We start from the raw sequence: 27,073 nt of genomic DNA, 5'->3' as shown, positions 1-27,073 counted from the left end.
CAGCTAAATTTTTACTAGAAGCATCCTTCTCTACCAATGGCTATGATTTGACCTCCTTTGGAACAGAAGCCAAGATAAAAGGTTCTTCACTAGATTCATATGCATGTAAACTTGCTTCAAGATTAACCAGTGGAAAGACCAAGATACCAAAAATGAAACCTTTAACATACTTTCCATTCTTATCTGATGAAACATCTCCATCAAGAGCATTTAGGTAGAGGGTTTCTCAATCCTAAACCTCATCATTGGTATCAAAGAGGTATCAACACAATAGTACAAATATGTGAGGCTTTAAAGAATCAACCAATGTACCAAAGTTTTCTAATGCACTCACAACATTTTCCCCAATTGTTGGGTTTTCAAGAATAACTCTATTGTATATATAATGAATATACTTGCTAGGGTCTACAGTCTTCGATCCTTTGTGACCAAGAAAATAAAGAATCTATGTTGAAAGATCACTATCTTCAATAAATTCACAAAGATGATACATGCCACTTTACTTTGCTTCTAGAATATCCCTTATATGAATAAGAATAGAATCTACAATAGCTTTCTTATACTCACATCTTTTTCATGGAATATATTACTCAAAAAAGTTTATTAGTGTGTGGTATTTCTTTGGGAATTTCAAGTGCAAAGATGTAATAGCTTCCACAACAACAATCTTGAACTCATATTTCTTATCAGACATGAAATTTTTAATTTTCTTGATCAAATGATCCACACTCGATTCATTTCTTGTTTTTAATAGTGTAGTAATAGCTAGAGTGGTTTTGTACTAGTTTTGGTCTAAAATTAGTCTCTTGATATCAATTTTGTAGTTTGTATCTGCCAATGGATGTGTCATTGCCACCTTGTTTAAAGTACAAATAGTTGAAAACTAGAGAACTGTCTTTGATGAGAAAAAAATTATTGAAAAAATAGTAATAGCACGTGTGAATTCTTGAATTTTCACCCCATTCAATTCTATTATATACCTTGCAGCTTCAAATATGACCATTTCCACTTTCTGGTGCAAGCATCCTTCTAAATAATCATAGAATGAATGTTCACTTGGTTGTGAATTTACATTTGTTTCTTATATAATGTGGTAGGTGTAATAGATAAAAGAGACATTGAGCTAAAGGTGAGTGAATTGTTCCTCTCATTAGACTAGTCACAAGCTTGCTTATAACTAAGTAGCCATTTTGTCAAATGAAGCAAGGCTAGTGCATGAAATTTTACAAGAGCAATGCTAGACCAAATTACTTGTGCCTTGTTACTCAAATGATTGACAATATATGGAGTGGTGTGATGTAAATGAATTCCACTAACAAGAGAAGTACTGGAGACAACATTTTATTATTATTATCAACAATGGCTTGTTTTAGATATCTCTTAATTTGTCTCCTTGAGAATTAGTAGCTAGGACAAGTTTATTCTTAGCACATATCCATCTATATAGAAATATTTTACATTTGGAAATTTTTACAACTTTTTTGCAAAATTTGTATAGAAATGTTTTTACATTAGCAATTTTGGTTCAGGCTGCAATCTTCATCTATCATTATGATGAAATGATTTGTCTATACAAGTATTTTTGAAACTAATTTAGAAGTAACATCCTTTGATCCCTTTATGTAGGTACCAATGAGTTGTTTCCTAACATTGTAGAAGGATTCAAGACCCTCATGTCAAGATTTGTAGTGTTGTTCGTATGGTATTTCTTTTGTTTAAGCACCCAAATACTCCAATATTGTATACAAACTTCCTTGATGAGAGTTTCACATGTTTTTGTAAATTATGAGAATATTTGTATATTATAATTGTAATTTTGTTTTTTATTCTTAGAGAATAGCATAAGTAGTTTTAACATAGCTGTGAGTGGTGACTTCGCATGTGATAAAGATCTCATATTGTCTATAATACTCCTTTTTCATGTGATGCCTTTTTAATAGAATACTCATAAGGGACTTATGATGCAATTATTTAGATTATTTTGATCCTATAGGTATGATGTTTGGTATGTATATAGTACTATTTCTTATAAGTTTGTTTGAAATACCCCTTCAAAATAAAAAATAAAGTGAAATAAACATTTCTTAGTTTCTATGATAAATGTGAAGTGTGACCTAAGCATTATTAAATGGGCATAGGTATAGCATGTTTGAAGTGAGGGACCGAAATATTTTTAAAAAGTCATTGAAAAATACTCTCATTATCAAAGATGGACCAGAGCCAAATCATTTCAATATTTTCAAGCATTTAATGTGACTATTGCAATTTCAGCCAACACACAAAATGAGACTCTACCATCATGGACCATCCTTTTCCAAATGATCAGTCCCAACTAAAACTAGTATTTCCATTAATAAAAAATAATGAACAAGCACAATTGAAATATTTTATGTCCAGGTAAGAAAAATATAAGATAGGTGTGGGTATGTACAGGATCATGGTTAACCAAACTATGGCCTTAAGTGGTAGTGAAAAACCAACAAATCAGGGTTATGTCAACTTTACACATAATTTTAAAGTGGTTATGGACTTTATATCAAAAAGTTGTAAGAAAATAATCTGTAGGAAATTGAATGTAGTTTCAAAACTACAAGGCCTTATCTAGAGAAAAAAATAATTGATTGGTCAAAAGTTTGGATTTTAATGCAGTACTACGAAACTTTCAGGGCGAAAATAAAAAGTAGGTGTATGTCTGAACACCTTAATCAAAATCAAATGATAACATTTTTAAAATATAATTATAGATATAAAAAGTAGACTTATGCCCAGATGTGATGCATATTTTTGGATATTTTATTCCAAATAAATAGTTAAATATGAATTTTCTACTAAAACTTTTTTGAAAAAAAAAATCCTGTGTTTGACCACCTTAACTAATAGAAAACTTTATCAAATTTAATTTTTATTTTATTTTTCTTATACTAGGCAAAGCATAGAATATGATACAACTTTTAGATTTAAAAAATGTTATACCGTTTGAAAGTTATAGCTATTTTTCAATCAGTATGTCAATCAACACTTTACAAAAATCTTCATTAAAAATTAACTAATAAATACTTATCGAACTTAGAATTTGATAGATATTATATCAATGGAATCTCGAGAGTGTTATAAGAAAACCTTTTTCATTTCATTCAATTTCGATGAAAATAACATTGTTAGATGGCTACCTAAAGTCTCAGTGTTAGTGAAACCCTTCTCAAACACATTTTTTGGGTTGACCAAATAGGATTAGTAAATACTGAGCCTAATCAGATACCCGAAATAAAATTTGGTATCCATTTTCAAATTGGATACCTGATTTAATATCGGGTATTTGATCAGATCCGTGATTTTTCAATTAAAATTTTGGAGGGAAATTTGAGAGGAAAGGTATTCCAATTGCAATTTTGGAGGGAGGGAAATTTGAGAGGAAATAAATTTGAGAGGGAAACATTAGTGTTTTAAAGGGAAATTTATTTGGGGGAAGTGTGGACATTGATATTATTATTATATACGATTATAATTATTATTATAATATAGTAATATGTATGATTATTATTATTAAATATAAAATAGTTATAAATATAATAATAATAATTATAACTAAATATAATATAGTAATATATATGATAAATATTATTATTATTAAATATATATAGTAATATTATATGACTATCATTATGTATAATAATATATATGGTTATTATTATTATTAAATCTATAATCTAGTAACATATATGATTATTATTGTTATTTATCTAATAATAATTTATTATTATATTAAAATATACAATATTATATCATTATTAAATATAATATTGTCATAAAATGCATCAAAAGCAGTCATAGGTTAACCTATGACCCCTTTCGATCCATTCCCAATGGGTCCCTAGGGGTCCTAGGCATCCTAGGGACATAAATTGTCATGAAATGTGTCAAGAGGGGTCATAGGTTAACCTATGACCCCTCTCAATGCATTGAAACCAACCAAATGCATCTCTAGGGGTCCTAGTACCCCTAGGGACAAGGGTTGTGATGAAATGCATGGAGAGGGGTCATAGGTCATCCTATGGCCCCTTTCGACCCATGTAAACAATTATAATATGTCCCTAGGGGTCCTATGACCCCTAGTGACATATGTCATCATGGAATGTGTTGAAAGGGGTCATAGGTCATCCTATGACCCCTTTTGACCCATATAAATAATTATAATATGTCCCTAGGGGTCCTAGAACCCCTAGAGACATATGTCATCATGGAATGTGTCGAAAGGGGCCATAGGTCATCCTATGGCCCCTTTCAACCCATATAAAAGATTCTAATATGTCCCTAAGGGTCCTTGGACCCCTAGAGACATATCTCATCATGGAATGTGTTCAAAGGGGTCATACTTCATCGTATGGCCACTTTTCACCCATATAAATGATTCTAATGTCCATAGGGGTCCTAGGACCTGTAAAGACATATGTCATAAAGGAATGTATTGAAAGAGGTCATAAGTCATCCATGGCCCCTTTTGACCCATATAAATGATTCTAATATGTTCCTAGGGGTTCTAGAGCCCCTAGAGACATATGTTGTAATAAAATATGTCGAAAGAGGTCATAGGTCATCCTATGACCCCTTTTGACCCATATAAACAATTAGGGGTCCTAGGACCCCTAGAGACATATGTTGTAATAAAATGTGTTGAAAGGGGTCATAGATCATCCTGTGGCCCCTTTTGACCCATATAAATGATTATAATATGTTCCTAGGGGTCCTAAGACTCGTAGAGAAATATGTCATCATAGAATGTAATGAAAGGGGTCATAAGTCATCTTATGACCCCTTTCGACCCATATAAATGATTCTAATATGTCCCTAGCCGTCCTAGGGCCCCTAGAATATGTTGTAATAAAATGTGTCGAAAGGGGTCATAAGTCATACTATGACCTCCTTTGACCCATATAAACAATTATAATATGTCCCTAGGGGTCCTAGGACCCCTAACAACATATGTCATCACAAAATGTGTTGAAAGGAGTCATAGGTCATCCTATGGCCTCTTTTAATCCATAATTCTAATATGTTCCTAGGTGTCCTAGGACCTCTAGAGACATATGTCATCATGGAATGTGTTGAAAGGGGTCATAGGTCATCCTATCACCCCTTTCAACCCATATAAATAATTATAATATGTCCCTAGGGATTCTAGGACCCCTAGAGACATATATCATCATGGAATGTGTTGAAAGGGGTCATAGGTCATCCTATGGCCCCTTTTGACCCATATAAATGATTCTAATATCTTTAGGATTCGTAAAACCTGTAGAGACATATGTCATTATGAAATGTATCGAAAGGGGTCATACATCATCCTATGGCCCCTTTCAACTCATATAAACAATTCTCATATGTCCCTAGGGGTCCTAGGGCCCTTAGAGACATATGTTATAATAAAATGTGTTGAAAGGCCTTTCAACCCATATAAACAATTGTAATATGTCCCTAGGGGTCCTAGGACCCTTAGAGACATATGTTGTAATAAAATGTGTCGAAACGACTCATACGTCATTTTATGGCTCCTTTCAACCCATATAAATAATTATAATATGTCCCTAAGGGTCCTAGGACCCCTAGATACATATGTTGTCATGGAATGTGTTGAAAGGGGTCATAGGTCATCCTATAACACCTTTCAACCCATATAAACAATTCTAACATGTCCCTAGGGGTCCTAGGACCCCTAGTGACATATGTCATCATGGAATGTGTTGAAAGGGGTCATAGGTCATCCTATGGTACCTTTCGACCCATATAAATGATTATAATATGTCCCTAGGGGTCTTAGGATGGAATGTGTCAAAAGGGGTCATAGGTCATCCTATTGCCCCTTTCGACCCATATAAATGATTATAATATATCCTTAGGGATCCTAGGACCCCTAGAGACATATGTCATCATGGAATGTGTTGAAAGGGGTCATAGGTCATCCTATGTCCCTTTTTGACCCATATAAATGATTCTAATGTCCCTAGGATTTATAGAACCCGTAGAGACATATGTCTTCATAGAATGTGTCAAAAGGGGTCATACATCATCCTATGGCCCCTTTTGACCCATATAAATAATTTTAAGATGTTCCTAGGGTTCCTAGGGCCCCTAGAGATATATGTTGTAATAAAATGTGTCAAAAGGGATCATAGGTCATCCTATGACATCTTTCGACCCATATAAAGAATTGTAATATGTCTGTGGGGGTCCTAGGACTCTTAGAAACATATGTTGTAATAAAATGTGTCGAAAGGACTCATAGGTCATCCTATGGCCCCTTTCAACCCATATAAACAATTATAATATGTCTTTACGGGTCCTAGGACCCCTAGAGACATATGTTGTCATGGGATGTGTTGAAATGGGTCATATGTCATCCTATGGCACCTTTTGACCCATATAAACGATTCTAATATGTCCCTAGGGGTTCTAGGACCCTTACAGACATATGTCATCATGGAATGTGTCGAAAGGGATCATAGGTCATCCTATGGCCCCTTTTGACCCATATAAATGATTCTACTATGTCCCTAGGGGTCTTAGGACCCCTTGGGACATATGTCATCATGGAATGTGTGGAAAAGAGTCATAGATCATCCTATGGCCCCTTTCGACCCATATAAATAATTCTAATGTCCCTAGGGGTCCTTGGACCCCTAGTGACATATGTTATCATAGAATGTGTCAAAAGGGGTCATAGGTCATCCTATGGCCCCTTTTGACCCATATAAATGGTTCTAATATTTTTCTAAAGGGGTCATAGGTCATCTTATGGCCCCTTTCGACCCATATAAATGATTCTAATATGTGCCTAGGGGTCCTAGGGTCCCTAGAGACATATGTTGTAATAAATTGTTTCAAAAGGGGTCATAGGTCATCCTATGACCCTTTTTGACCCATATAAATGATTATAATATGTCCCTAGGGGTCCTAGGACTCCTAGAGACATATGTCATCATAGAATGTGTTGAAAGGGGTCATAGGTTATCCTATGGCCCCTTTTGACCCATATAAATGATTATAATATGTCCCTAGGGGTCCTAGGACCCCTAGAGACATATGTCATCATGAAATGTTTCAAAAGAGGTCATAGATCATCTTATGGCCCCTTTTGACCCATATAAACAATTTTAATATGTCCCTAGCGGTCTTAGGACCCCTAGCAACATATGTCATCATGGAATGTGTCAAAAGGGGTCATACGTCATCCTATGGCCCCTTTCAACCCATATAAATGATTATAATATGTCCCTAGGGGTCTTAGAACTCTTAGAGACATATGTCATCATCGAATGTATTGAAAGGGGTCATAGTTCATCCTATGGCCCCTTTCGACCCATATAAATGATTCTAATATGTCCCTAGGGGTCTTAGGACCCTAGAGACATATGTCATCATAGAATGTGTTGAAAGGGGTCATAGGTCATCCTATGGCCACTTTCAATCCATATAAATGATTATAATATGTCCTTAGGGGTCCTAGGACCCCTAGAGACATATGTTATCATGAAATTTGTGGAAAGGGGTCATAGGTCATCCTATGGCCCCTTTCAACCCATATAAATGATTCTAATATGTCCGTAGGGGTCCTAGGACCCTTAGCAACATATGTCATCATGGAATGTGTCAAAACGGGGTCATAGGTTATCCTATGGCCCCTTTCCACCCATATATACCCCTTTCCACCCATATATACAATTCTAATATGTCCCTAGGTCATAAGTCATAATAATAATAATAATAATATTATATGTTGTTATAGTGACAAATAAAAATAATATGGTAAAAATATAATAATATAATTAAAAAAATATATAATATAATATAATAATCATATCTATTATATTTATAGATAATAATAATAATAATAGTAATAATATAATATAATAATACATTATAAGCTAATACATTATAGTAATTTGTTTTTCCCTCCAATATTTTGGTTTAATATCGGACATTCGATTTCATATCAGATATCTGATTTCAAATCGGGTATCCGATTTGAAATCATATACCTAATTTTACTGGCATTATTTTTTTAGAATATTCCCTATCACTGCAGACCCAGCAACATTGCTTTTTGTGGGCCTTTTTCACTGGTTTTAGGAAAAGTCACATTTTGGGGCCCAAACAATCAAAAAAGTTTGATAATATATCCCTAGGTGTCCGATATTATCATCTAAATGGGGAGCAGTAGTCATCAAAAGGCTAAATGCAAAAGCAAGGTATCCAATGAAGACATTGTGGCATATAGGGAAAGGGACAAAGTAGAACACCGAAGGAAAAGACAAGGTATGTTAAATGTGAGTCAAGTTGACGGTGAATTAGTTGAAGGAGAAATCATAGAGTCAGATAATGAATATGTGCAGTTGGAGAATGAAAATGTACCAATTGAAAATGATAATGTTAGGATTGAAAATTTAGAGAATAAAAATTTGGAGGATGAAATGCTACTAGGTCATAATGTAATTGTATGATTGACTATGCCAAACATGACAATGCACATGAACCTTACATATCTCCTAATTATAATCAACATGAAGGTTCTAGAACACCAAAATGGATAATTGAAATTGGTGAAATGATTATTACCAATTTGGAAGGGAAAAAATTAGAAAGAACCATTCGGTTATGGGCTTCAAGACTATATAAGATGTTTTTCGGCAACAAGACAGTGGTGGAGCAATGTCATCTTTTTATGCACTTATTAAAGATGCAAAATATGAGACCTATGCTTTCCAAATTGAAGATTCATGTTAATAAAAATTGGAAAGAAATGTCATTATTGTGTAGAATCTTTTTAGTGCTCTTAATAGCATTGAGAAAAATAGTACGGAGAAGGATAAGAGAGCTGCTCGAAGGGTTATTATAACCTCTTTGGTAAGTCATCATTTGAGAAAGGGTAGATTTATGAGACAAACTTGTATTGACTTAAACCTAAATCATACTACTTTGAGAAAAGCACTTAGTCGATGAGAGAGAATTGATTATCCTCTTCAAAATGAAACATGGGCTTTTGGTGGGAGACTTCCACGTTTTGATAAGAAGCTATCCGATGAAGTGAATGAATAATTTACACAATTTTGGCACTCTAGCTCACAAGTATCACCCAATGCTAAAAACGTGTTAAAGTTGAGAATTGGCATCAGAGACCGTATGCCACATCCTAAACACTATTTGGAGGTAAGTCAAACTATGTTGTTCAAACAATTTAGAGAGAGTCATCCAAGTCTTCAAATATCACAAAGGGCTTTTGAATCTTTGAAGCCATTTTATTGTGTGTCACTTAAAATTTGAAATACATGTTGCAAGTATCATGTCAATTTTTCTATGCACCATGAACTATTACGCTCCATTTGTTCTACTTTACATAGTAAAGGAATGTTGGAGAATTGTAGTGCTAGTGGGCTTCCAAAATCATTAAGAGACTTGCTAGATCAATTTTATGTCATAGAGTTGATGGTTATTTCTTTTATAGAAATGCTTGTTTAAATGAGAAGTGTTCAGAATGTGGTGGCTTATCCAAATTTGACACATGTTTCCATGAGGGGTGCGAACAAGATCTGTGAAAGACAATAGTAAAAAAAAAAGGTATATGAAATGGTGAAATACACATTTAAGAGTGGGGGTGAGGGCTCTAGATGTGAATTGATTGCAAAAGAAATCAGTGTGGCTAGTTTTATTTCAGATTTCAAGGCAAATCTTTTCTACAAGTATGCAAGACATAGTCACAGGTCTTAGTGGTTGCATCAACAATTTAGAATGTGTAAGGAGACTTTTCCCATTGGCACTATTATATTAGTTGTTGATTTTGCTGAGAACTACACATTGCAACCTCAAAATGAGACATAATCTCAGTACTGCAACTCCATTTAGATTGCTATTTTCATCCACATAACATATAGACATGCTCCTAATAATGTAGAAGATAATTAGAAGATTATTAGAGAGTATCTTTTTTATATGAGTGATGATAGATCTCACTCTGATGAGTTTGTGCAACATTATTTCAAGAATTATTTTGATTTCTTACAGGAGCATGCAATTGCTATGGACAAACATATCATTTGGTCATATAACTATACAGGTCAATTCAAGAATGCTCACATGTTTTATTATTTTTGTAGGATGCACATAAAGAGGGGGGTATCTCATATTTGAAGTTTTTTTAAGTCTAGCCATGGGAAAGGGGAACATGATGGAGTAGGGGCATGTGTGAAGAGAGCTCTAGTTAAAAAATAACTGAAGATTTCAGCAACACAGCTTCTTGATGCTTAGAGCATTGTTGATTGGTGTAGTTTAGCATTAAGGGGGGACTCTTGATTCAGTGGTACACAAGTTCTTTTGGTTAGTTGAGGAAGGGTCCATAGGCGATAGATTATATTGTGCTATAGTGAGAGACTCCTAAAAAATGCATTCATTTCAGAGCTCTAATTCTAGTACATGGACATTTGGACATGACAACTAGCTTGCTTTTGTCTTAGTTGTTTTTAGTGTGATTGGGATCACTGTGAGTTGAGTGAGTGGGTGGACACATGGGCTCCACATTATCTTACTCCATTGTCTATCATACTGTCTATTAGAAATGATGACATGGAAAGTTCACTTGAGCATAACCATCTATCAGATCTTCTTCATCCAAGGCATGTCTTTGCATTCATTGCACCATAGGGGAATGATGAGAAATCTGATTATTGGTTAGCATGTTGTGTAAGAGCTAAACAAAAGCTTGCACAACCGATCATAGATGATGATGGATTCACATATTCTACTAGTTTAGTGGTTATTGTTGGAACATGGCTGCAAATATACATGCTTAGAAGGAATGGAATTCCTGCATTCGAAGACTATTAGAAGCAAAAAATAATTCTCATATATTTGCATCTTATTATTGCAACAAATGTTAAGTTGTTGAAGCATCAAGTAAGACCAGAATTAAAAGAACTTTTTACTATTACTAATGCTGATCATGAAGCCTTGTTGGAGACCCTAAAATAGAGAGAGGACCCCACTAGAGCACTCAACTAGGTATATTTACTTCTTTTTTTATTTTCTTCATACTGATTCAATGAAATAATTATTATCTTGTTTAATATAATAAGTTACTAATATTTTTTATGATATTGGAATGTAGGCACATCATGAAGAGTGGGGGGGATGGGGTGTTGGGGAGAATTCCTAAGATTTATGATGTAAAATGTGAAGTTTTTTAATATATGGTTTTTGTAATAATGAAAAAGACAGGTTAAATTAATTACATATCCTAATTTGTATTTTGGTAGGTTCTTTGTAAGGAATTATAAGAAGAAGATATTGAACAAGTTCTTGCAAATCATATTTACATGTGATACAAGGTTGTAAAGACAATTTTAAGAGCATTTATAGCTATATGAGTATTGAAGCAAGGAGACAATGGAAGAAAATTGCTTGTGGATATCTCATTACAAGTTTGGCTTTTTTCTTATTTGACATAGAGCTGACATTATGATTATTAAAACCATTTTTTATCAAATTAATCAAATAAGACAAATCTAGAAAATACGGATGAACAATTAGAATACTTGGTTCCTTAAAAAATAATTTGGGGAAGGTGTCAATAAGTTTGAATACTCATTCGCAATGAGGCATTGAAACAAGAAGTGATTTTATGATGCTAATATTGTGTAAGCCTTTTACTATAAGTCTTATCAATGCATTTCCTTTCTTTTTATGGTGTGAGGTTTCCATTTTATATTTTACTCATGATTTTATCCTAATAATGTCATCTTGCATGTTGTCAAAGTTAAACCCTTGTCTTTTTTTCTCTTTACCTATCTATGAAAATTTCTTGCATACATGTGTTCTTTAGGGTTTCATGAATTTATATTGCTCAAATTCTATAATGGCAGAAAAAAAAAAGAAAGTCTACAAGTATCCCTATGACCATCCACTTTTGTAATGGACACAAGACCCCATGGTGCAACTATAAGCCTTGGGCATCAATTGGTCCAATAAAGAGGATTTTTGGTTATTTCTATATTTTCTAGGTAGTCTAGGTGTTTAGAACACTAGTAGGGTCCCAAGGAGTTTGTGCAATCCATTTACAAGCAAATTTACAATAAAAGTTGTCTTAGCGCAAAAATTGCAAAAATTGTGAAAAGTTGCTTGGCAACTTTTACAATTTTCTTGAACACTTTTCAAAATGTAACTCCTAATGGATAAAACTATCCATAGGTTGGTTTAATTAGTTGCAAATAGCCTATAAAGGCTCTAAACATTAGAAGAAGGAGATAGATTGAAAAAACATAGTGTACTTCCTCTCAAATCAATAAAAACTTGTTGTTTCTAGTGCATTTTTTCTGATTTCTCACATGCAATACAAAACCAAATGGTTGAAGGGTGAAATTTTTGCATTGATCAGTTGGTTGAACCTTATTTGTATCAAAACTAAGTTTTTCCAAGCCCTTGCTAGTGGAGGAAAAGCCTAGAACAACAAAATCGTTATTTTTCCCATTTTGGGGAATTTGGTCATATTTGCATAAGTTGGTTCATTTTTTCTCATGTCTTGCTTAGGGTGGTAAGACTTGAAACTTTCTCTAGTGGTTCCTAAGAGGAATATGCACTTGTGAGAATAGAACATACCCTTGGCTTAACCCTTGGAGTATTTTTGAAAGTTGTGTGGGAGAGGGGCTTGTTTGTTGACTTCCATTGTGCTATCTCTGCATCAAACACCAAGCAAGTATACATGAAATTTGTAATGACACCATTGGTGACCATACTTATTCACAAATATTGTAGTGCCACCCAAATCTTGCTTCTTGTGAAGGTAATGTTTCCATGAACTCTAACTTGGATGTAGAAAGAGATAATCATAACTGTTATACCAATACACTAGTGTTAATGTATAGCCATTTTATAATTGTGAATGAAATAACACCTAGCTACATTAATGGATTCCCTTTAATTGGTAGGGATGAGCTAGCATACCCAAAAAGATATATAATAACTGAGATGGTGGTTAAATGTGGAGTTAATTGAATGACCAACTAATTTCCTTATCCATAATTATCATTGATGGTTTGGGCAACAATTGACATATTGTTTATTTTGGCCTATCATTTACCAAGTGGTAATAATTGAAGCCCTTGCTTCCTATGTTGTGGTTGTGAACTAATTGCATCATCTGATGTATGATGCATGCAGTGGTGTCAAGTTGGTATGTAAGTTCATTTAAGCATTGGTTCCTCATGTGTTGATTTGTTGATATGCTTTATTTCCTAGTTGTCATTTTTCTATTTGGGGGTCTTGAATTTATATGATTTGTCATCTTGTGTATGCATTTGGTACATGTCATGACAAACTGTATGCACTTGGCTCTTGCAATGCCTCAATGGTTCTTTACTAAATGTGAATTTTTAAATGTGCTTTGTTAATGTTCTTATTAAAATTATTGTCATTGTGATGTATGTGAATGGTTTATGATGTTGACATTTTGTATGCCAATTGTTGATCATTTGCATGACAAGTGCAACACAAGAAATGCAACACATATTTCCAAATATACATTCATAAAAGTGCATAAAGATAACATTCTATGACATTAAAAGATCACCACAATGTAACTTTGAAACCACTGATCTTGTCATCAAATTGTTAGTGCCATTAGCTCTAGGTGGGTGGGTGAACCCTAGTGAAACCATTGCTTTGGCCATAGAGACCATCCATCACCCGCGGCCACTCTATACCAAGGAGTCTCCAAGGTGCTCTAAGTGCATTTCGAGGTTGATCTTCCAAGGGTCATTACTTAGAGCTTGTGAGGGCTATTGATGAAATTTTGAATGCTATAGGATGGTGATGCTGAGGCCTAAAATAACATATCTCATTTTTGAGATATCACGTTCAATTTGGATTCGGCACAAAAATCTCAGTCGATGCCAAAACTCGCAATGTGCCTCAATTCATAGGTGCACCATAGTGTAACTCTGAAACCACTGATCTTGGCATCAAATCATTAGTACCATTAGCTCTATATGGGAAGGTGAACCCTAGTGACACCCTTGTTCTAGCCATGAAGACCCTCCATTGTCTGTGGCCACCCTATACTGAGGAGTCTCCAAGGTGGTCTAAGTGCATTTCAAGGTTGATCTTTCAAGGGTCGTAACTCGGAGCTCATGAGGGCTATCGATGAAACTTCAAATGCTATAGGATAGTGATGTTGAGAGCTTAAAGAACCTGTCTCATTTTTGAGAGATCACATTCCATTTGGATTCGGCACAATGATCTCGCTCAATGCCAAAACTCGCAGTGTGTCTCAGTTCATAGGTGCACCACAGTGTAACTTTGAAACCGCTAATCTTGGCATCAAATTATCAGTGCTATTAGCTCTAGATGGGTAGGTGAACCCTAGTGACACCCTTATTCCAGCTATGGAGACCATCCATCATCCATACCCACCCTGTACTAAGGAGTCCCCAAGGTGTTCTAAGTTGTTTTGAGATTGATCTTCCAAGGATTGTAACTTGGAGCTCATGAGGGCTATTGATGAAACATCAAATGCTATAGGATGATGATGCTGAGCCCTAAAATAACCTATCTCATTTTTGAGAGATCACGTTCTATTTGGATTCGGCATAGCGATCTTGCTCGATGCTAAAACTTGCAATGTGCCTTAGTTCATAGGATCACCACAGCATAACTTTGAAACCGTTGATCTTGGCATCGAATCATCAGCACCATTAGCTCTAGATGGGTGGGTGAACCCTAATGAAACCCTTGTTCCAATTGCAGAGACCATCCATCATTCACAACCACTCTGTACCGAGGAGTCTCCAAGGTGTTCCAAGTGCATTTTGAGGTCAATTTTTTGAGGGTCATAACTCAGAGCTCGTGAGGGATATCAATGAAATGCAAAATACTACAGGATAATAATGCTGAGGCCTAAAATAACCTATCTCATTTTTGAGAGATCACATTTTGTTTGGGTTTGGCACATCGATCTCACTTGATGCCAAAACTCGTAGTGTGCCTCAGTTCAAAGGTGCACCATAGCATAACTTTGAAACTGTTGATCTTGGCATCAACTCATCAGTGCCATTAGCTCTGGATGGGCAGGTGAACCCTAGTGATACCCTTTTTCAAGCCACAGAGACCATCCATTGTCCGCATCCACCCCATATCGAGGAGTCTCCAAGGTGCTCTAAGTGTGTTTTGAGGTCAATATTCTGAGGGTCATAACTCAGAGCTTGTGAGGGCTATCGATGAACTGTTAAATTCTAGAGGATGATGATGCCAAGGCTTAAAATAACCTATCTCATTTTTTAGAGATCACATTCCATTTGGATTTGGCACAGTGATCTTGCTCGATGCCAAAACTTGTAGTGTGCCTCAGTTCATAGGTGCACCACAGTGTAACTTTGAAACCATTGATCTTGACATCAAATTGTCACAACCATTAGCTCTAAATGTGTGGGTGAACCCTAGTGACACCCTTTTTCTAGCTGTGGAGACCCTCCATCATGCGCGGTCACCCCATACCGAGTAGTCTCCAAGGTGCTCTGAGTGTGTTTTAAGGTCGATCTTCATAGTGTCGTAACTCAGAGATCATGAGGGCTTTTGATGAACTGTCAAATACTATAGGATGATGATGCCAACTCCTAAAATAACATTTCTCATTTTTGAGAGATCACATTCTGTTTGGATTCGGCACAGTGATCTCGCTCAATGCCAAAACTTGTAGTGTGCCTCAGTTCATAGGTGCACCACAGTGTAACTTTGAAACCGCTGATCTTGGCATTGAATTGTCAATGCTATTAGCTCCAAATGGGTGGGTGAACCCTAGTGATACCCTTTTTCTAGCCACAGAGACCCTCCATCATCCGTGGCCACCTTGTACCGAGGAGTCTCCAAGGTGCTCTAAGTGCATTTTGAGGTCGATCTTCTAAGGGTCATAACTTAGAGCTCATGAGGGCTATCAATGAACCATTGAATGCTATAGGATGATCATGTAGAGGCCTAAAATAACCTATCTCATTTTTGAGAAATCACATTTCATTTGGATTTAGCATAGTGATCTTGCTCGATGCCAAACCTCACAGTGTGCCTTAGTTCATAGGTGCACTAGAGCATAACTTTAAAACTGTGGATCTTGATATCAAATCATCAAGGCCATTAGCTCAAGATGTATGGGTTAACCCTAGTGACACCCTTGTTTTGGGTATGGAGACCATCCATCGTCCATAGCCACCCTGTACCGAGGAGACTCCAAGGTGCTTTAAGTGCATTTCGAGGTCAATCTTTCAAGGGCTATAACTCAGAGCTCATGAGGGCTATTGATGAACCGTCAAATGCTACAAGAAAATGAGTCATAACTTTTTCTTGTAAAGTTAAAATGAGTGCAAAGAGTTAGTAGGGGTTTGAGCATGACCATACAAGCTTGGAAACACCTATAGAAGGTGTGAAATGATAACATGCATTAATGAAGCCAATTTTATTAAGTGGATTAGTATGGATAATCTAATCAATGTGAGAAATGTATAGATGTTATTCATATGGATATGGTATTGGGGAACCAAGTTTAAAAAGTTTGATCCCATCAAGTCTCTTAAGTTGGGATATTTTGAGGTTATGTTGAAATTGAAAAGTTGTAGTATGAGGATAGTAACAAAGTGAAGTGCTAGTTATCAAAGATTATGAGTCTAGGAATGAGTTCGTGGTTGGGAATAGAATCCATGGTTGAGGAGTGGAGTCCTTAAGTGTGTTGAGATTAGATTTGAAGCCAAGAGTTAGTTTCAAGGTTGAAGGTGGAGTTCAAAATCAGATTTGGAGTTATGTGAACCTTGTGTAGGAGGTTAACAAGTGTGTTTATGTCATGATAGCACTTCAAATTAAACATTGCATCCAAATTTGATAATAAAGGTTGTTAATTTTTTTTTCACAAATTATTGCATTTGAATCAAATATAAAAAACATAATCAAAATTAATGATATTCCATAAATATGAACAATACACATGCTCCACGATAAATTGAACAATACTAGATACTAAATTAATATGTATATCATTGTGCACATAAATGAATTTTTTTAATTTATCAAAATACATGTATCCATAGACAAATTACACAAATATATCAAAGATCATGTATCCATAGACAAAGTACACAAATATATATCAAAATACATAGATCCATATACAAAATGTGGCTGATCATGCCATCAGAATGTGTATAATATCAATGTTTCTATAAACAATGTGGCATATGCCATCTCAAAATGTCTCATGACACATCCTATAACAACTATACTATCCTAGGGTGCTGGTGGATGATCAAAATGTAGCCTCTTCACTACACTAGGTGGATTAGATGCCTCTTACATAAACAAAAAAGAAAAACCCAAAGTTAGACTAATAAATTTATATGATTCTTTGTATCTAACATTGAATTAATCAAATGCATAATGATCTTTTTTTTAATGAATATTTATACTATTAAACTTTCATAATAAATACCTCTCTCGTTGACCTCTTGCACCTGTTAGGAGTCCTCTCGTATGCTCTTGGCAATTCTTGTACCTCACTAGTTGTGGGCTATCTATGTTCAAATATGTTTATTAGATGAATCTACAACTTAAACTATAACATTATAATTCATAGCATGCTAAATTTATAACATATTTAATCATGAATTCAAACTGCAACTTACTAGTGTAGGCTCCTCCTCAGGACATAGTGGCTGCATCATCAAATCTACAAAACTCTCACGTCGAACCTTGTGTGCACTAGTAGTCTCCTATGAGATAAAAAATAGTAGTTGTTAATATCACAGAAATTACTTTTGAATTTATTTATGAAGATAAGGAAAATAAAAAATAAATGATACTCATACATACAATGGGGCTCTCAGTTTGAATGGAAATGCTGAAGCGTCTACAACACATAATCTGTATGGGCTCATCATCCAGTAGCCACGCCCTATATACAATAAATAATGTAATTAAATTTCAATACCACAAACATTTTACAAGAATGCATCAATATTTAATCAAATAGCAAGCACCTAATTACCTTTCCTTTGTCAATGGGTGCTAGATCATCCCCCGCACTTTGTCCCCTAGGGACAAGTGGTACTTGCAAGATAAAAGAAAGATTAGCAACCATATATGCTACAATATCAAATATAAAAAACAATGAGAACACAACATAATGTACTATAGATGTCTCAAGGCCAAATGAAATGGCTGAGAGTGTGGCATTATCAACCCATTTGAACTCCTCATCGGTTATCAACTAAACATGATTGAAGATCACATACTTGTATAAGTTAGTATGGCTTAAAAATTAAAATTACTCTATTATAAAAAAATTAAATTTAAATCACATATGTCATAACAAAAAAATGTATACACGTACTGACATAGAAGGAGTCCATGCCTCTGCATTCCCCTCCTCTCTCGCAGTAGGGTCTATAGCCTCTACACATGTGTCTAGTGTATCCTCATCTAATACAAAATGATACTTAGGAAGATCACCTATGGGATCCAAGAAAATATTCTTTCACATAATGCAAGTGTGTGGCACAAAAATGTGTGATGAGCTAGTTGATGAGGAACTAGCACTAGCATCATCAACATGGGGAAGTAGGACTGACCTAGTCTAACATATCAATAGGCTACTCAGTCTATGAATGGCTCTAATGGTTTGAGAGCTAGCCTCTACCATAATATTAGTATGTTGCACTCAAGGAGGGGGGGAGATATCAGTAGGGGGGACAAAAGTGCTAGCTTTCTTCTGCTAGGAAGAGGGTCTATCCTAAGGAGCTCCTAGTCCTACACCCATGTTGGGTTTCATGCTCCAATAGTTCACTTTGAACTTCAACACAAATTTTGCATATAATTTTATAAGGAAATAAAATGGCACCTCTAAATTTCTATGTGGAGGGATATCAAAAATTATCCACCAACGATCCCAAAATTTTGCACATATGGCGTCATTTGTACACCATTTAATTAATAGTTTGAATTTTTTGTGGTCAACTAGTATATCAATTTTTGGGTTCGCAAAAAGGCTAGCCAAATCATCTTTGGTTATATTGAGGGCCACAAACTCATCATAGTCCAAGCCATCATCAAACATCTCATGCATTTCATCATGCTAATGAAGAGCGACATTTTGTTGGTTGGTAAGGGTTTCAATGTTATCCACTATGGTGTTTAATGTGGATAATATAGGAGCCAATGTAGGTATATTATTATACGTTATTTGCAAAGCCCTCAATTGGGTGAGATTTTCAATTATCAAATCCTTGATTCAAGGAGTGTTTTGAGGGGGTAAAGGATCATTTGATGGACGGTTTTGTAGGGGCAATCGTTTGGTGGGGGGTTACCATGAATAGTATTCCTTGTCTCATGGTAATCATTTTGATTAGTCATTCCAATTAATTTGCAAAACATAATTTATATTAAAAAAAGCCTTAATTTTAACAATTTTTATTAAAAAAAGCCTAAACTCTAACAAATTCAACTAAATATAACAAATTTATGATAAAATTTATTAAATTTATATTAAAATTGATAAAAAACCAAAAAAACCTACCTTAAATAGGATACATGATATAAAACCTGATATCCAAGCATTGAGCACAAAATAACATTGTGAAAACAACCTGCGGGTTGTCTCTCTCTCTCTCTCTCTCTCTCTCTCTCTCTCTCTCTCTTTTATTAACACTGTCAAACATTGAGTATCTGATATTATATCAAATATTTGATATAATATCAGATATCTGATATCTGTGGCTATTAAAAAAAAAGAGAGACAACCCGCGGGTTGTTCAGAAAACAAGACTGTGAAAACAACCCATGGGTTGTGTTTTGTTTTTTTAATAACATTGACAAATATCGGGTATCCGATATTATATCAGGTATTTGATATAATATTGGGTATCCGATAAGGGTTGGGCCTTACTTTCCAAGTTTGGTACCTAAATAGGTGAAAAAAGTCAGAGTGGATTTTGAAATGCTTTTAGACATTTTCAAACTCTAATTTTTTCACATTGCCACTTTTTGGCACATCATGATCCTACATATACCTGTGTAGTAAAATTTGTTTGAAATAAGACAGGATGCCCACATGGCATAGATCTATATACGACATTCTTATTTATATGGAAGCATTTTTTTTGTACTTTATGGTCTACATTTTTGGTCAATATTAAGTTTATATATTCTATGCAATTAAGAACTGAATTTCCAAATCAGATCTACTGGACTTGGGTGCAAACCACTACATAAACTCATCCAATTTGAGACCATCCTCTCCACCAATTAAATGACGTTCAACCATGATAAATAAGATAACTTGTTGCACCTGCTTATGTTGCTTCCATTTGTGAGACAGAGCATCCCATTTCTCAAGTGTTTTCAAAGGAAGATAGAGGACTTGATAGCTAGGGGACTTGAGCTAGGATGTTGTGTGTTCTTATGAATTTGTTCTTGTAGGATATTACTTGTAAGGTTTAGCCTCTGCTGCATGACTTTGGTCCAATATAGTGCCTTCTTAGTTAGTTTATCCAGTCATATTACCATAGAATTTCTTGCTGCTCAGACTTATGGTAGTGAGAAAGATAAAGTAATTCAAGGTAAAAGTGGAATTTAGCTAGTTGCATATTATTATTTTTCACTAACTCCAATTTTAGGGTTATCATTTCTTTTTATATGGGTAGTTACCTCTAGAAAATTCATTCATGATAATCTTAGTAGCATGATTCATTCAATTCTCTCTGGAAATGATAGCACTGAGGTCTACCCCACTTGGGAGACCTACAAATCTGAGGCTCTTAAATCCTAGCTAATTGTGGCTAGCATCTGTTAGCTTGAATATGTGTTGGGTAGGACATATTTTAGTGCTAGAATTGGAATGGTTGTGACAAACTATGTTGTTTTCTTTACTACCAAGGTCATATGTCTTAGATCTCAATTGCATGGGCCACTCCCATTGTTAACCCTTAAATTTATTTTCATTATTGTTGTATGGCTCGTTGTAATGTACATATGGTATTTTGCAGTCCTTCATTTTAGGGGCTCTAACATTATCTTTAACTTTGTCTTTGTCATTATATCTATTTTTATTGCCTTTATTGTGGTCTCATATATGGTAACCTTGCTAAAGGATAACTTTAAAATACAAGATGATACGCACTTCCAAACATGTCTTGGTTATGAATCTTATCAAGACTATGTGAGCACCTGACACATCCTTGCCAGTGTATCTTTAAAAAATGAAGAATTTGTGAGAGTATATAGGGTTGTCCGATGAAATAATAGAAAAACATAGATATTAAATTATGTATTATTTAGGTACATATAAAATGAAAATCTAGTTACAAAATGTAAATAATTAATTAGAAGTTATCATTGTTATCTTTTATTTAATTGGCTCGTATTAGGTGTATATATTTTTATATTTATTTCATAAATTACTCGTGCATGTGCTTTTATTTGTATTTATTTAGTTGATGCACTATAGGCATATTTATATATAAATATAAATAAAACAATATATATATTTGTTTGTTTACATTTATATAGATTTTCTATTTTTAGTATTATTGTCTTACATTTTTCATTTTTTGTGTGTTTTCTCTTGGTGGATGTACTTTCTCGCTTTTCTTGTTTCCCCCCTTTGCTTGTCTATATTTGCCCACATCTAATTCACATACATTTTTATGTGTATGTGTCTATACATATATCGTGTCAAATAACACACACACAGACACATAACATTACTTTTATATATATATAATGATACACACACATACACTCGTTATATACTACATTTGCATGTGTTCTATCTAACACGTTATATATATATATATATATATATATATATATATGTTTTTGTCTTTAGATATGTTTATTCATATTTATTTTTTCATTTTTATTCAATTTCTTTATTTTATTATCATTATTTATTTTTATTTTTATTTTTTATCGTTATTTTTAATTATAATTTTTATGTGGTTTGTTCTTAGGGTGGATGTTCATTACACCGAGAGGCGTTCTATACAATGGCAGCACAAATGCCCAGCACGGGAATATGCCAAGATTTCTTGTCAATAAAAAAGAATTTGGAGCAGTTACAAACTTCCAAATTAAATATTAAAAAAGAATTCCCGAAATAATAGCTGGCCGAAATAATAGGAAGCCAAATGGAGGCCAAAATAATAGGCTCGAAAAAGTAGGGCCCGAAAAAGTAGGACCCGATAAAATAGGGCCCGAAAAAATAGGGGCGAAATAATTTCAATATGATTTTTTTTTTTGTTAAATATAATTTTGCATGCACATTCATGCTTTTTTTTTGCGGGGAGTGCGAGAATTTGAAACAAATTCGTGGAATGTGAAGAGACGTCTGTTGGGGGAAATGAGGAGCCTCTTAGAAGTTATAAAACCAAGGCTCCTCATTTCATTTTTATTTTATGTTTTTGCAAGAAGGAAGAGGTGGAGGTTATTGGAGGATTAGATTGGAGTTTTTGAATAGGAGTAAATTGAAGTTTTGGAGTAACATTTTTGCAGGTGAGATTTCTATTTTTTATTTACATTTTCATTTAGATTTAGATGTAGAAGTAAATTGAAATTCAAAATTAGTTATAATATTCTACTTTGATTTATATTTCAATTTTAATTAATTTCATTTAGATTTAGAATTCTGTTCATATGATCGAAATTGAGGCCACTGGAGGACCTGTGCAGAGTTTTTCGTGGAGATAAGCATGTGTGTACTGAATCAAGGCACATTAGGCCTCTTGGAGATGTAATTGCGGTGACTTCCATGGCTTTTTGAATCGAATAGGGCAATCTAAACAATCTCAGATCTGAAATTCTTTTTTTCCTTTTCAGCAGAAGACAGAACAAAGATTGCTTGCAAGAAATTTTGCAGACTTTAAGATTTGATTGCTTATGGCCGACTATTCTTGGTAACTGATATTTCTATTGTATATTCCCGTGCCCAGCACGGAAAGTTTTAATCTATACAATTTATTTTGTGCATTTAGTGCACAACCTAAAGAATGCATATGCAATCAATTTTTTTATCAATCTTTATGATAGCTTTTTTTTTTAAATAGAAAATAGAAATTATTCTTTTATGTATGTAGAAAAAAATTAGAAAGATTTTATGTATGTAAAAAATTAAAAGAATTCTATATACATCTAGATTTATTGAAAAGAATTCTATTTACATCTAGATATTTTGATTGAAATAACCATAATGTAAAAACAAAATATAAAATAGAAATGTTAATATATGTATGTAGAAAAAATTAGAAAGATTGCATGCATCTAAAAAAATTCTATTTACATCTAGATTTTTTTAGAATGGAAAAAAATGGATAATAGAAATATCAGTTGCATGTTTATAGAAATAAATTAGAAAAACATGTATCTAGAAATTAAAAAGATTCTATATGTGTCTAATTTTTAGATTTTACTTTATTCTAAACTAATTATTGATGGATATATGTTTTAAAAATATTTATGTAGTTTAAAGTTTAGATTTTAAATAATTTGTATGCAAATAGGAAAAAGAATAAATATTTTATATATATGTAGATTAATTTCTATTTTTAAAATTTACAAGTAAATGAGTACTTTATTCATTTAAAGTAAACAAGTTTTTAAGTAATATATTTTTATTTTAGAAATATATTAATCATAATGTTCATTTATTATTACTTATTTAACATACTTACTCTCAAATCTAAGACAATAGAAATGATATTTTATTAACTTTGAAATAGGGAAGTGTTAAGCAAGTTCGTTTACAAAAATACCAAAAATATATTTGGTCTTTGATCAAATTGGAGTTAATATTAGAAATATAAATATGATCATTAACAATTAAGCTAAATTCAGTTCAAAACAATAATGTTATTTAAATTTAAATAAATTTTTTTGAAAAGAATTCTATTTACATCTACATATTTTGATTGAAATAACCATAATGTAAAAACAAAATATAAAATAGAAATGTTAATATATGTATGTAGAAAAAATTAGAAAGATTGCATGCATCTAAAAAATTCTATTTACATCTAGATTTTTTTAGAATGGAAAAAAATGGATAATAGAAATATCAGTTGCATGTATGTAGAAAAAATTAGAAAGATTGCATGCATCTAAAAAAATTCTATTTACATCTAGATTTTTTTAGAATGGAAAAAATGGATAATAGAAATATCAGTTGCATGTTTGTAGAAAAAATTAGAAAGATTGCATGCATCTAAAAAAATTCTATTTACATCTAGATTTTTTTAGAATGGAAAAAAATGGATAATAGAAATATCAGTTGCATGTTTGTAGAAATAAATTAGAAAAACATGTATATAGAAATTTAAAAGATTCTATATGTGTCTAATTTTTAGATTTTACTTTATTCTAAACTATTTATTGATGGATATATATTTTAAAAATATTTATGCAGTTTAAAGTTTAGATTTTAATTAATTTGTATGCAAATAGGAAAAAGAATAAATATTTTATATATATGTAGATTAATTTCTATTTTTAAAATTTACAAGTAAATGAGTACTTTATTCATTTAAAGTAAACAAGTTTTTAAGTAATATATTTTTATTTTAGAAATATATTAATCATAATGTTCACTTATTATTACTTATTTAATATACTTACTCTCAAATCTAAGACAATAGAAATGATATTTTATTAACTTTGAAATAGGGAAGTGTTAAGCAAGTTCATTTACAAAAATACCAAAAATATATTTGGTCTTTGATCAAATTGGAGTTAATATTAGAAATATAAATATAATCATTAACAATTAAGCTAAATTGAATTCAAAACAATAATATTATTTAAATTTAAATAAAATAAGCCATGTTTACTTTGAAACTGTTAGAAATGGAAAAAGAAATCTGTAAATAAGCAATACCAGGAAAGAATCTAAGTGAGTAAATGCATGAAAAGATATTACCATAAAATAGGAGAGAGAAAGCTTCAAGCTCCAACACCATGAGACAAGATATTTGGAAAGGGGAAAGCAAAGAAAACCCCTTGTGATATTATGAATGAGGCATCAAAAGCCTAAGAAGGAGGAGAGAGAGAGATAGAGAGCAATGCTCATACAATATTTGAGAAGAGGAAGAAACCTCATTGTTGTTAAATGAGAGAAGAGGGTCATCTCTTAAATAGAGATGAGAGAGAGGAGTTAGAATGTAACTCCCATGTCTATGAATGCCACCATTCATAAGTGTGTGAGGCCAAGTGTGAAATTCCTCTTAAGGAGGAATAATCTAAAATTAGAAATTACAATATATATTTGTCCTCACATATTCCACTAGATGACAAAATAAGATGTAGTGGAAAAAGGACAAAAAAAAAATATATTAGGATACCTTGGCTTATATCCTAATATATTACAACAATAAAGAAAGGAGTTCTAACCTTGGTTTATAAATACACCAAGGAAAGATTACAACTTCTAATACCCCCCTTTAATCTTTACTTGGGGTAATTACATCAAAAGGTATTAAGCCCATAATTTACAAAAATCTGCAACTTAATCTTCAATATGAAGTAATTTGACTGTCTTCAAGCCATATGGAACATTTTTAGATCCAAGAGAAGTACATGAGTCCTTTGAATGTGATCAAGTGGAAGCATAGACACATCTTCATATGTGTAAAACCAAGAAGGTTTCTTGATGGATCACCTGAAAAAAAGAACAACAAGACAAATATCCACAAGTAGAATGACATCATATATGAAAATTATTAGAAATGAAAATTCGAAATCCTTTTGAATAAGGATAATAAAAGTCTCATAGAGAAACAATGAGTAAAACATGTTACCACAAAATAATGGAGATAACCTGATATCAAGATAAATTATATGCTCAAAAAATTGTCAACAAGGACAAATTGAGTAAAAAGCTTGATCAATGCTCTCATTAAAAGTATATTATACTAATGCACAAATGACCACAGACAAGGCCAACTAATGATACTTGCATCAATCTTGCATCAATCACGTGGATATAGACAGTCCACTTAATGAATCATCCCACTGCAAGTTAATGGGTGATCAATCCATAACATGCATGACTCATGATCTAAGCAATAAAGTATACAGATCATTTTCACATTAATATATGAAAATAAAGTAAAAGAGAGACATGCTGATCAAATTAGAATTATCAAAAGAATGGATTATGAGGATATAACAACATATTGCCTTCAAATTGGATCAAATCATCTGAATTTGGAGGGAAAACTCCAATAATAGCATCCTCTTCATGAGGAACAGAAAATGGAACAACATGGAGGGAAACTCCATAAAAAATATTATCCTATCAAAATGGAACAGATAGGATCAAATGGAGGGAAACTCCATATAAAATGAGTGCATACCAATCTAGGATGGAGGAATACTCCATGGGCCAGATAAGGAAACTATGTATCAGTTATACTGAGGGGACCTACATAGTTAACCTTGAAAAAATATTAAGCTCCCTATGCAACTCAAAAAAAATATCATATAAATCATGTATATCAATGGTATAAAACCATAAAGTGCCAACAACGGCATAGAACAATGCTATAAAAGCATAAAAGTGCAACTATGGGCACATCAAAATATCAAAATGAAGGCAAATGTGTAAGATTACTCATAATCCAATCAAAATAAAATGATTTAAGGAAGATCAACTAAATATAGATATCAGGTATAAAACTCCATTAAGGGTAGACATGAGTATTTAATTCATTTTGCAAAGGTATATATTAATTTCTGAAATAGTCATAAATTATATATTTATCTGGGCATATATGTGTGCACCCATATATACTCAAATAAATATACGAAAATAGATTAGTTAAAGAAAATAATCACCTTTCCATACTTAATATTTTGGAAAGTCACAATTTATAAAAAATCACAATATTTACCTTGGTTCAAAAATATAACCTCAAGGTAATAAGAACATAAAGTCATGGGGCAAGAAAAGATCTCCCCATTTTCCTCATACTATGCCTTCACGATGGAAAGTGATTCAAAAAGAATTTTTTTT

The 27,073-nt window shown here is 33.1% G+C and overlaps 1 protein-coding gene and 1 pseudogene across 3 annotated transcripts in view; one reads left to right on the top strand and one right to left on the bottom strand.

Moving 5' to 3' along the window:
* Window positions 1–1,974, top strand: part of LOC149565786 (sugar transporter ERD6-like 5) — a 43,975-nt gene extending 42,001 nt beyond the window's left edge. For 2 of the 3 annotated variants that reach the window (XM_089819274.1, XM_089819271.1), the window contains one exon: window positions 1,627–1,974. The gene's annotated coding sequence lies outside the window, so the exon portion shown is untranslated. Of the gene's footprint in view, window positions 1–3; window positions 107–1,626 lie in introns of those variants that run through there. The other variant, XM_089819273.1, reaches the window with a different exon arrangement.
* LOC149565785 (coatomer subunit gamma-2 pseudogene) lies at window positions 41–20,146 on the bottom strand (annotated as a pseudogene).
* Between the last annotated feature and the right edge of the window lie 6,927 nt (window positions 20,147–27,073).

Source organism: Cupressus sempervirens, chromosome 3 (genome assembly GCF_028749045.1).
Source record: "Cupressus sempervirens isolate cs-2001-9-10 chromosome 3, ASM2874904v1, whole genome shotgun sequence".
Lineage (NCBI taxonomy): Eukaryota > Viridiplantae > Streptophyta > Pinopsida > Cupressales > Cupressaceae > Cupressus > Cupressus sempervirens.
This window is presented reverse-complemented; position numbering and strand designations above follow the sequence as displayed.